The sequence below is a fragment of the Macaca nemestrina genome, chromosome 6 (assembly GCF_043159975.1).
Source record: "Macaca nemestrina isolate mMacNem1 chromosome 6, mMacNem.hap1, whole genome shotgun sequence".
NCBI classification, from domain to species: Eukaryota; Metazoa; Chordata; class Mammalia; order Primates; family Cercopithecidae; genus Macaca; species Macaca nemestrina.
In genome coordinates, this window is record NC_092130.1 from 175,065,036 (window position 1) to 175,077,940 (window position 12,905).

The following is a 12,905-nucleotide window of genomic DNA, read 5'->3' on the forward strand; positions in this document are numbered from 1 at the left end:
ACTACTAGGGGCTCTGGACAAAAGGCAGGAGTGTCTCTGACAGTGAACGCTACAGCTGAATCCCCCAGGAGTCAACGGGGTGTTTGTGAGGTGGAAAACCAAAATTGTATTCAAACATTTCCAATGGGCCAGCATTGCTCAGAGGAGAGGGGTGATTAAAACAAATGAACAAACAAACAAACTTCTACTCTGCCAAAAACATTGTCAAGAGAACGAGAAGACAAGCCACAGACTAGAATATTTGCAAAAGACACATCTGATTAAAAAAAAAAATCCTGCTGTACAAAATATACAAAGAACTCTTAAAATTCGACAATAAGAAAGTGAACAATCTCTTTTCAAATTGGGCAAAAGACCTCAACAGACAACTCACCAAGAAGACACACAAAGGACAAATAATGGCCCGACGTGGTGGCTCATGCCTGTAATCCCAATACCTTGGGAGGCCGAGGTGGGTGGATCACCTGAGGCCAGGAGTTTCACCTGGGCAACATGGTGAAATCCTGTCTCCACTAAAAATACAAAAATTAGCCAGGCATGGTGGCATGTGCCTGTAATCCCAGCTACTTAGGAGGCTGAAGCAGGAGAATTGCTTGAACCCAGGAGGCGGAGGTTGCAGTGAGCTGAGATCACGCATTGCACTCCAGCCTGGTGACAGAGTGAAACTCTGTCTCAAAACAAACAAACAAACAAACAGTAAATATTTATATGAAATGATGCTTGAATCATATGGCATTAGGGAGCTGCAGATTAAAACAAAAATAAGATCCCGCTACACACCCATTAGAATGGCCAGATTTCAGAACACTGACACCACCACATGCTGGCGAGGATGTGAAGCAGTAGGAACCCCCATTTGGTGCTGACGGGAATGCAAAATGCTACAGCCACTTAGTCAGTGTGGTGGTTTCTTACAAAACTAAACCAAGGGATCCAGCGATTGTGCTCTCTTGTATTTACCCAAAAGAGTTGAAAACTTTTGTTCACATGGACACAGGCATATAGATGCTTATAGTAGCTTTATTGGTATATCACAACTGGAAGCAATCAAGATGTCTTCAGAAGGTAATGGATAAATAAACTGTGGTATATCCAGACAATGTAGTATTATTCCACGCTAAAAATAAATGAGTCATCAAACCATGAAAAGACATGGGGGAACCTGAAATACATATTGCTGAGTGAAAGAAGTCCGTCCGAAGAGGCTGACTACTGTACATTTCCTACTACATGACATTCTGGGAACAGCAAAACTATGAAGACAGTAAAAAGGTCAGTGGTTGCCAGGTAGTGGGGTGAGGGATGGCATGAATGGGTGGAGCATAGGGGATTTTTAGGGCAGTAAAATTACTCTGTATGACATCATAATGGTGGATGAGTGTCATTGACCATTTCTTCAAGCCAATAGAGTGAATCCTAATGTAAACCGTGGACTCTGGGTGATACTAATGTGTCAAGGTAGGGTCATCAGTTGTAACAAATGTAACAAATTGTAGTAAGCTCTAGTGGGACTTTTGATGATGTTAAAAACCTGTGTGTGCCCGGGCCCAGGGGCTATACCAGAACTCTATGTACTTTATAAACAATTTTGCTGTGATTCTAAAACTGCTCTAAAAAATAAAGCTTATGAATTTAAAAAAATACACAGGACTTTGAACAATATTACATCTCAAGATTGAGATCTCAAGATTACTGGAGAATCATCACTTTTAATCATGTGTAGCTGTGTGCCTGTGGTTTTTGCATAGAGCTGACCAACTTCTTGACTAATTACTTCAGATGGGAGCACACGTGGATGAAGCCTGAATGGGCAACCAGCATTTTCCATCTTTTTGTGATGCTGCTGGAAAAATTAGACTGCTGGCTGAATGCTCTGGCTAGATCTTGACAAGGTTTTTAAGTGTTTTGGGGTTCTTGTTGGTCAGCAGGATTTTGCAGAAAGATTACTGTGAAAACCTCAAACCTCAGACAAGAAACCTTGTCTTCTCATTCTCTTGACAGTGTTTTTGGCAGAGTAGAAGTTTGTTTATTTGTTTTAATCATCCCTCTTCTCTGGGCAATGCTGGCCCATTGGACATTTTAGAATACATGAGAAGGGTGTATACCTTCCTATGTCATCTCTGGGGATCTTCTCTCTGTGGATTGTGGATGGTTTCCCCTGTGATTGGTTTGAGCATCTGAAGTTAAACCAAGAGACAGCTAGAAAATGCTGAGGAAGTCTTTTCTGTGCAAAGATGTCAATTGCAGTCAATCTGTAGCATTCTCAATTAACTTTATTATAATGGCTAAAATTTATTGGGTGCCTCATAAGTGCTAGGGATATTTAAAATTTATAACAACCCTGTGAGAAAGTATTGCTCTCATTATCTTATAAATGAGGAAGTAAAACTTAGAGAGGTTAAGTGGCTTATGAAGTGGGGATTCCGACCCAAGTCTGGCTGACTCCAAAGCCAGCATTCCTTTCCCTGGGCTTCCTGCAGAGTTCTCATCCTGTTCTGGTTCAGCAAGGGGAAATTTCAGCCTAGCCACCCACAAACCTTTAAGCCACACAGGAGATTTCACTGACCATTGTCAAAAATAAAGTCAGATAAACTTTAAAAATTTGAAAGTTTATTGCGTATGCAAAAGAACAATTTGAGAACCAGGAGACTTCAAACCTAAGGTGGTAAGAGGAAGCTCAGGCTGGGTTAGAATGCAAAAATGAGGCAGTCATTTACCCTTTGCAGTGACTGCTGACACAATGGGGTTTTCTGAGAGCAGAGGTTGGTTAAAAGGGATCATCTTACTCCATTTTTGGAAGGTGACTGAAGTTTTTTAATGACCAGAGGCATTTACAAGAAACAAACTAAATTTCCTTTTGTGGCCTAGCCAGTTTTGTCTGTTCAAGAGACTGTCAAGCCTGGCCTTCATTTTATTTTATTGTAGCATCATGTTCCAGAAGAGACTGCTTTAGCTAAGAAAGTCTGTGTGTGAGATGCAAATGGGACTGGATCCACCTATCAAATCTCACTTTCCTTCACCTAAGAGATGCCACCTATTGGCCATGGATATTCCACCTCCATTTCTTGGTACATTCAGGTTTGTAAACCAAAGTCCAGTTCAGGACACCCTGGGGCTCCCACAATGTTGTCATCACACAGAGAATCCCCACAGAAGGCCAGAATCTCAGAATCCATCCCCAACATGCAGACCCCCCCACAGGTCTGGGTCTGCTCCCCACTTCCGGACTTCCCCGCAGGCCTGCCCCCCACTTCCGGACTTCCCCGCAGGCCTGCCCCCCACTTCCGGACTTCCCCGCAGGCCTGCCCCCCACTTCCGGACTTCCCCGCAGGCCTGCCCCCCACTTCCGCACTCCCCCACAGGTCTGCTCCCCACTTCCGGAACCAGAGGGCACGAGCCCTCCCTCACAACAGCCCACCGTAGTTTCAGCACCTCTGAGTGTAAGGGGGCTCTTTCTTTATGGTCAGCTGAAACTTGCCTGCCTCTAGCTTCCTCTTCTTAGGGTGGTCCTGCTTATAATTACACAGACTAATGCTCCCCATCATGGGCCAGTTGGCAGAGGAGAGTTCCAGACCACTCCTCAGGCTTCTCCAGCTCTTTTTTCTTTTTTTTTCCCTTTCTTTTCTTTTCTTTTTTTTTTTAAATGCTGTAGTGAGACAACCCCCGTCCTAACTCACCTTTGAATTAAGATTTCAGTTTTGGTGTACAACAAGGAGAAAATTAGGTACCCTTTGCGCAATGTTGCTTGAAGTCCTATCATTTTAACTTACAATATGCACAAGCGGGAAGGTAGTGGTGGATGCATCAGAGTCCTTGCATTTTGTTTTACAATAGACGTAAAGGAGAAGGAGATGGTGGGTGCCATCGATGGGAGGGGAGCAGCTCAGTCTGGGAAAGCCAGACTCAATGGCACTCTTGAACCAGCAGGCAGACAAAACTTGTCCTGGCCTTGCCCAGCCAGCTCGTCCCCTTGGGTCAGCCCCAAATTCCCATGCGTGTTTCGCTTCTTGCTTTATGTTCCCACTGGAGGCTATTCACAAATTCAAACTCAGTGGAAGTAAGTGTACCAACTGGTTTAACCCATGTGGCTCTCAGGCACAAGTATACAAACCCTACACTGCTCAATTTCACATTTTTAAAGAGACTTAAATCAAGTGATACTTTCATTATGATATTAAAGTACAGAAATATCACATGCATATTAGCTGGGGAATTAAATAAACTGAACTTCCCCCTTTTTGTTTCTCTGTACCCACTTTCATCTCAAAACTGTTAAGAAAAATAACATAACTACTTTAGAGGGAATTTATTTTGTTTTCCTCTCTCTCTCTATGCACACTCACACACACACACACACACACACACACACACACAGACACAGTTTCTCAAAGTATGCTCTGGAAGATAGGGAAGAAAATCCCGAGCCATTATTAATATAGTATTTGTGACTTGATCTGGGAATTTCTTTGCACACACAATTATACACTTAAAAGTTTAATTCAGGTTTTTTTTTTTTCCCTTTGATGACAGTCTTGTATCTGAATAGCACTTCTTCCTGGATGTAGAGAAAAAAAAGCTTTCTGTAACCAGCAAAATAAACAGCAGACTCATTTCTCGCTTCCAATTCTAATTCATTGAAATTCTGATGTTTCTCTCACCTGACATCTTTTTATTATTGCTCCCACGATAAGGTGAATAGTACTTCTGCCTTTGTGCCTTTGACCCCTTATGTCTTATTAGGTCTAAATTATAGAATAGAAGCCAATCAGGGCAGAGGATCATAAAAGCAAGTCATAATAGCACTGGATGAAAAGATCTTAACAGGTGAAGAATTCATAGTGCTGCTTAAATGCAATGTAATTTCAAGGCTCAAATACTGGTATTTTCTGAGAAGTTCAGGAGAAGATGAGAGATTTGCTGCTTTGGGAGCTGCAGAACGTATAAATTAGCAGGGGAAGTACATAGGCAGGATCATTCTGAATGCATGATAATCTGCATTTTAGCATTTATAGTTGCCTTGTATAAATAAGGGGCAATTTTAATTCTGCCATTCCTGCAAGAAAGGCTGACATGTTTTGGTTTCTTCATTTAAAATGGTGCATGCTGCATTCAGCAGGACATTTTAACACTATATTTATTAATCTATCATAATGAGAATTTATAATGCAAAGGATGTCTCGAGTTTTGTAGCTGGGGACAGGGTACAATGCAATTGAGAATACATTCTCTTGGCACAGAGCATGAATTATGGTTTCCATAATGGGCTGCAGTTCTCTGTAAAATGCTTCCTATTTATTGAAAGTAAATGTTAAATTGTTAACAGTGTATTTCTCTGCATTTCTCAAATTATTATTTTATGGCAAGAATTGAAATATGGATTGCAGTCATAAAAGCCTTTATACCAAGCATCAGTTTAAAACCGTTTGCTGCAGCAAAGCGTGGATATGAATCAATGAATGGTAATGGTCTGGACCCCGCCTTCCCAAAGCGGCAGACAACCTATTAGTGGCTGTAGCCCTCAGCCAGGCCACTAGCCCATGTCATGCTTGCTGAACCCAGCTGAGGGGTGCTGTGCATCCAAAAGATGGGCACGTCCTAGGAATATGCAGTTGAACTCTGCGTGACAGTTAGTGGAGGTGGGCACGTTTGTGTGTGTGTGTGCGCATGTGTGTACTGGTGCTGTGGATGAAAAGCCATGATTCATGTTTAATTTGACTCTGTGGTTTCCATGGCACCCTCTTGATGTTCCTGGTCTTTCTCTGTGGGGATGAGCTGCATCTGCTACTGTCACTGGTCTGAACCCTAGGATATATATCCAAGCTGCACAGATGTACACCAGTGAATGTGAAGGCACATTTTGGTGAACTGCATGGAGCCCCGGAGGAAGGAGAGGGGGTGGATTGCAGAACAGCTCCATGAGCACAACAGAGAATTAGTGCTGGAGACAACCTGGTGAAGTTCATCTGGGCACGTGGCCCATTTAAGGCATCGAAGCTGGGTGGGGCCATGAATTGGTTGCCTGTGGCTGCTATAACAAAGTAGCATAAATTTAGTGACTTAAAACAACAGAAATTTGTCTCTCTGTTGAGGTCAGAAGCCCCAAATCAAGGTGTTGGCAGACAATGATTCCTCTGAAGCCTCCAGAAAAGCATCTTCTGTGCCTCTTCTAACTGTTGGTGGTTGCTGGCGTTCTTGTGGCTGCATTTCTCCAATCTCTGCCTGAATCTTCACATCGTGTTCTCCCTGTGTGTGTGTCCAAATATTCCTCTTCTTATAAGGAGAAAACTCATTGCATGGGCCTACCCTAGTTCAGCTTGATCTCATTTTAACTTGATCACAATGACCCTGTCTCTGTTCACACATCCACCATCACCCTATGCTGCAACCCATGTTGTAAATGGAAATTGTAGGATTCTAAGTAAAATTCAACAAAGGATCCCTTAATCTTGTACATTTTTACTGAAACTGTGAATAGACCAAGACCCTCTTTCCAAATAAGGTCAAATCCACAGGTTCCAGGAGGACATACGTCTTGGGAGGATACTATTTAACCAAGTATAAGCCCTGCATCTATTTCTTCCCAGTGGCCTGTGGTGGAATTAACATGGGCCACTTCTGAGCTGAAGCCCTTAAGAGTTAGTGCAAGACCCTCTGGTACCCGCTTCTCCTGTTGGGCCTTGTGGAGCCACATGTAATGGGTAGGAGGCAATTACATGCTGGTGGAGCCTCCCTGGGCTTCTGTGCAGGAAAGAGTTATTCTAGGTAGTGTCCTGGTCTTGTAGCAAACATTGCGAGAATGAGTAAAAAGCAACCCTGTGCTGTGTTAAGCCACCTTGGGGGCAGAAGCAGTCTTCTGGGTTGATGAATTTGGGAACTTTATGGGGTAGAGGTGCCTCCTCACCCTTGTTTCAGACCTGCTCCTCTGAGGACCTATGTCCTCTCCTCTTTCCTGGGCTGAGCTTAGGGTGCAGATTCTGTCCTAGCCAGGGGAGCACTGTGTGGTCCAGCACTGCCAGTGATGACAACTAAGTGAATCCCACTAATTCTGAGGCCAGGGATTGGTGAGTCTACTTGGCAGACTAGTAAATAATAATAATAGTAATCATAACAATAACTCAAATTTACATAGTGCTATTATGTTCCAGGCATTGTTCCAAGCGCATTATGTTTATCTATCTCTCTCTCTCTCATCTATCTGTCTGTCTCTCTGCCTATCTATCTGTCTATCTATCTATCTATCTATCTATCTATCTATCTATCTATCTATCTCATCTGTCTCTGTGTGTGTGTGTGTTTGCCTATCTATCTGCCTATCTATCTACCCTCATTTAATCCCCATGTCAATCTTCTGAGGTAGATACTGTTTCTCCTCTCATTTTTTAAAGTTGAAACTGAGCCACAGAAACATAAAGTAACCTGTCCATAGTGTCTTCAGAGTGTTTACACTTAATTAGATTATCTGCCAAAATATGACTGCTAAAATAAAAATTCCAGTAGAATGACTGAATGAAATAAAGGAAATTATCCACAACATAGAGAAAGGGACAAACAGACAATAAGAAAGCTGTAAATAGCCTTTCTCATACCTAAATCAAAAAGTCTTCCCTCTATTCTTTTTTTTAAACTCCATTTTATCTACTACACTTAGATCTTTATTCCATGTATGATGTGAGGTAGGGATTCAGTTTTATTTTTTTTCTTACATATTGAGCCAGGTTTCCCAATGATGTCTACGAAGCAATCTTTCTCCATGATCTGTAGAGCCATAACTATTTCCTATATATGTAAGAGTCTGAATCTCTTCTCTTCCATTGGTCTTTTTACCTGTGCTTACACTATCAACTTTTGGTTTTTATTGGCAGGTCTTTGTTGAATGCTTTCATAATTGATTCTTGTTTCCTACTAGATTATTTTATTTGATACATTTCAGCACCTAGTTATAATTATTTTCTGCATAAATTGGGCTACTCAGTACTCAGATGATATTTTCTTCTTTAGTATATTGATGTTGTAAATTAATAGGTTTTAAAATAGTGAACCATCCTTGCATTCCTAGGATAAATTTTCCTTGCTCATGGTGTTCTATTTTCATTAATATACTGTTAGATTTTATTAGCCACTATTTTATTTTGAGAACTTTATACCAACATTTGTAAGTGAATGAGGCTATAGATTTTATTTTTTTATATTGGTCTCCTCAGTTTCAAGATGAGTACTAGTAATCTCATAAAATAAGCTGTGTATTTCAAATTGTATTTTCTGAAAGAACTTGTATAAGAAAGAAATGAACTTCCTTAAACTTTGGTAGAATGCACTTGGACAGCAAGTTAGGCCTATTTTGTTTTGTTGTGTTGTGCTTTTTAAAAATTTTAATAAGAAAAGGCCAATTTATTTAATATTTACAGATTTTATATATATTGTCTATTCTTCTAGTGCCAATTTGGTATTTTATATATTTTTAGAATTGCATCTATTTCAACTAAGGTTTCAAGTTTATTATTTTTTTGTAGGTTTTTAAGTTTATTAGTGTATAATTACTAATAATATTCTTATGTTATTTTTATTTTAATCTCTAGCTGCAATTATACTTTCTTTTTTGTTCCATCTTTTGCTTTTTGCATCTTTTAATTTTTTATTTTGATTAGTTTTTGCCATGGTCTGTATAAATAATGTTTTATTATGTCAGTTTTTGATTTTGTTAATCTTTTGTATGATTTGGTTCTCTGTGATACTTCTGTTTCTATCTGTTTTTCTCAGCCTTGTTGTTTGTTTATATGTCCTTGTTTTTCTTTTTCCATCTTCTTGTTTTTTTGAAATTAAATTTTTTATTTGTATGGATTTAGGGGTACAAGTACAGTTATGTTTCATGAATATATTGCATAGTAATAAAGTTTGGGCTTTTAGTGTACCCATCACCTGAATAGTGTATATGGTAGCCAATAGGTAGTATTAACATTTCATCTTTCACCCCCTTCCCACCTTCTCACTATCTGAAATCACCAGTGTCTATTATTTCACTCTGTATGTCCATGTGTGCCCATTGTTTAGCTACTACTTATTAAAGAGAACATGTGGCTTTTGATTTTCTGTTTCTGTATCATCTCACTAAGGATTATGGCCTACAGTTTCATCCATTTTTTTCTGCAAAAGAAATGATTTCATTCTTTTTTATGACTATTATTTCATGATATATATATATATATATCCATATCTGTATCTATATATAATTATATATACATATATATATATATTTTTCATCTTAAGTTAACATAGCTGCTGTTCCTGATGATAGCCAATGAACAGGAAATTGAGTTACATGTATATTATTGAGAGTTTCAGAGGTGAAAAATTGTATCCATATCTATCTAGCTATTTTAAGACAGATATAGATATCATGGCTTTTTTTTCCATCTTCTTAAGTTAACATAGGTGCTGCTTCCTGATGACAGCTTATGAACAGGAAATTGAGTTATATTACTGAGAGTTTCAGAGATGAGCTATGGAAGAACCAAAAATGTCTCTGGGATGACACTGTACAAGCTCTGTCTGGCCTCATCCTCCAGCTTCATTGCTTCCTGGCTATGTGATTCCCAGAAAATATCTCAGTTCCTCTGTATCTAAGTTTCCTCATTTAGAAACTGAAATTAAAATGGCATCTACCTTATAGGACTACTGTGAGGTTTAAATGGATTAATAGTTCTTTAATGCTTAGAACAGTGCCTTCCCAGGCCAGCCACGGTGGCTCATGCCTTTAATCTGAGCACTTTGGGAGACTGAGGAAGGTGGATCACCTGAGGTCAGGAGTTCGAGACCAGCCTGACCAACATGGTGAAACCTCGTCTGTACTAAAAATACAAAAATTACCTGGGCGTGGTGGTGCATGCCTGTAATCCCAGCTACTCAGGAGGCTGAGGCAGGAGAATCACTTGAACCCAGGATGGGGAGGTTGCAGTGAGCTGAGATTGCACCATTGTACTCCAGCCTGGGCAACAGAGCAAAACTCTGTCAAAAAAAAAAAAAAAAAAAAGAAAGAAAGAAAGAAAGAAAGAGAACAGTGAACAGTGCCTTGCCATAGTGATGATCAATTAATGTTAATGATGATGATGATGATGATGATGATGATGCCAGTAACAGTGATGTGGGTTAGTATGAACATAAATCTCAAACATTAAAGGAGGCAGTCCTCACAGGTTTTTCTGTGCCCTTACCTGTATCCATGATTTCTTCTTTCTAGGTATACAACTAAGATTATATTTTTCAGCTCTTGCATCTAAATGGGACCATATGACTGGTTCTCACTAATGTGGTGTAAGACAAAGTGATGTGTGAAATACTGAGTTCAAGCTACTGAAGGAGAGTGTGCCCATCTCCACCCTCTGTCTTCTGCATTCACCAGGTGAATGCAGAGGAGAAAAAGGCTCTAGCATTTGGTGGAAGTTTGGAGTATTTTCTCTTGTTTGAATTTTAGTAGTGTGTGGTTTTTAGAAATTATTATTTTAGGAATTATTATTTAGGAATTATTTTAGGAATTATTAATTATGAATTAGTTTAATACAGTCGCTGCCTCAAACACCATTTTTAGGCCTGACATAAGTGGTTTGAAAGCAAGTTGTACCCTGAGACTTTTGCCCTGGTTAAAGTCTCCCCTCTCTATGTGGTTGTTTGTGATGTAGCTTGCGTGTTCCTCATCCCACTGACTCCCAAACCCCGCAGCTGCTGACTGTGGTTGAACCTGATGGTCAACCCCAAAGTCATGCAAGTAAGTTCTCTCTTCGCATGTGCTTTCTTTAAAGAAGCCACTCACAACCTCCTCAGGCAAACCTAAGGAGTGACATCCATAGACTTCAATAAAGGCCTGGTCCCATGGTTCCTCTCTTTCTCTCTTGCTTCCACCCACTGATTAAGCTTCTGGCTCCCTGTGAACTTTCCATCAGCCTCCCTTTGGCACGGCTAACCTCTCTGGGACTTGTGAGTAAAAATCTTCTTCTGTGTTACACATTTTGGTTTCACTTCCTCATACGTCTCACCTGAAGCACACACTGAAATCTAATTTTCCCTGTTCAGGTTTCTTCTGGAGTGTAGTTCTCTGGACTATGGCTACTCTGAATAGGGGGACCTTAAGATCAAATTAGGAACAAATTGTAACCATAGAAATCATAACAGTCTGTTCCATCTACCTTGTTGAATCTATGGTATAAAGTTGTTCATAGTATTCCTTGTTATGTTTTTAATGACTGGAGGATCTATGGTGATCTTTCCTGTTTTATTTCTAATGGTATTAATTGATTTTTTAAAAGATGAAGGGTTTCACAACAAAATCCTGCTTAAAATCATGCAATGGATTGCCATTGTTTGTCTTATAAAAGTTCAACTTCATGGATGGCAGGTCACCCAGGGTGTGCCCCGACCTCACCCCTGTCTTTCCTGCTAGCTCACCTTTCCCTGCTCCTCAAGCTGCTTTGGCAACTACTCTGGAAAGACTTGGAGTTTGGAAGCCACTGTGCACCCTCCTACTCTGGCCTTCAACACACCACTTCCTCTGCCTGCTGACTTCTGCCTCCCATTTTCCCTTCTTTGTTTTAGTTCCTTGGGGATTCACCTTGCTGTTCCTTTACAAAGCTGAGCAGCAGAAAAAGCAGAAAAGAACCTGAGATGTGGTCAGGCTGTAGCTTACATGAATCACATGCTCCCTTGCTCCCCCCAGCTTTCTTCAAATCTGTTCTACATCATACAAATGATACTGTTGTCTTTCTGAAGTAAATGGATGGCAACAGCATTGACAGCAGCTGCCTATTGATGAAGTTGTACCTGCCAGTGTCTGTGTTTCAGTGTCTTTTCTGCAATCTAACTTTATTACCATAGCAGGGGCATTGCCACCTCCTTGCCTCACAGGTGAGGAGCAGAGAGGCTCAGCTTGAGTAATGTTGCAGGGGATGTGGGGTCTGTTCTGGTAGCCCCTCTGCAGCCTCCTGCACTCTGCACTGCTCTCTGTTCTGGAAGGTCCTCCCTGATCTCTGGCTTCCATGCAGGTTTACCCAGGAGGAAGCTCTAGTCAGGAGATAAAGACATTTATTCTCTAGGCTTCTTCTCTGGCAGGAGATAAAGGCACATATTCTCCTGGCTTCCATTCTGGCACTCACTTGGGCAGGTTTCTCTCTAGGTGACCAGATCCACACAATTCTCCTTCTATCATCTGGTACCTGTACCTTCATTTCATCTTTTCAGGCCTACCGCCTGGTAACAGCTCTTCTGCTACAAGTCCTGGGCTACTGAGCTCTCCCTTGTGGTTCTCCTATACCCACGCCTTTGAAATAGTCCCTTAATGACAAAATTCTGCTCTGGTGCCTCTATTTATTTTCTTTTTCTTTTTCTTTTCTTTTCTTTTCTTTTCTTTTTCTTTTTTTTTTTTTTTTGACAGAGTCTTGCTCTGTTGCCTAGGCTGGAGTGCAGTAGTGCAATCTCCGCTCACAGCAACCTCTGCCTCCCAGGTTCAAGTTATTCTCCTTCCTTAGCCTCCTGAGCAGCTGGGACTACAGGTGTGTGCCAGTGCACCCAGCTAATTTTTGTATTTTTAGTAGAGGGTTTCGCCATGTTAACCAGGCTGGTCCCAAACTCTTGACCTCAGGTAATCCACCTGCCTCGGCCTCCCAAAGTCCTGAGATTACAGGTGTGAGCCACCATGCCTGACCCCAGTGCCCCTATTTCTAATGTTTCATCTATTTCATATTGAAACATGACAGATCAAGCAGGTAAATGGAAGAACTGGGGCTTCAGTTTCATGTTTAGGGTTTCTAGGACCCAGGTTCCTGACGGCCACTCTCTGCAACACTCTCTTTACCTTTCCCAGTTTTCAGTCACAGAAACAGGCTTTTCATCCTGTATACTGCCAGTGTTAGTTACTGAGT

The 12,905-nt window shown here is 40.9% G+C and overlaps 1 long non-coding RNA gene across 1 annotated transcript; it reads left to right on the plus strand.

The window, feature by feature from the left end:
* Positions 1–1,390: 1,390 nt before the first annotated feature.
* Positions 1,391–9,662, plus strand: LOC139363928 (uncharacterized). The gene is made up of 3 exons (XR_011625170.1): positions 1,391–1,458; positions 2,926–3,078; positions 9,421–9,662. It is a non-coding gene; the product is annotated as an uncharacterized lncRNA (long non-coding RNA).
* The last annotated feature ends 3,243 nt before the right edge of the window (positions 9,663–12,905 follow it).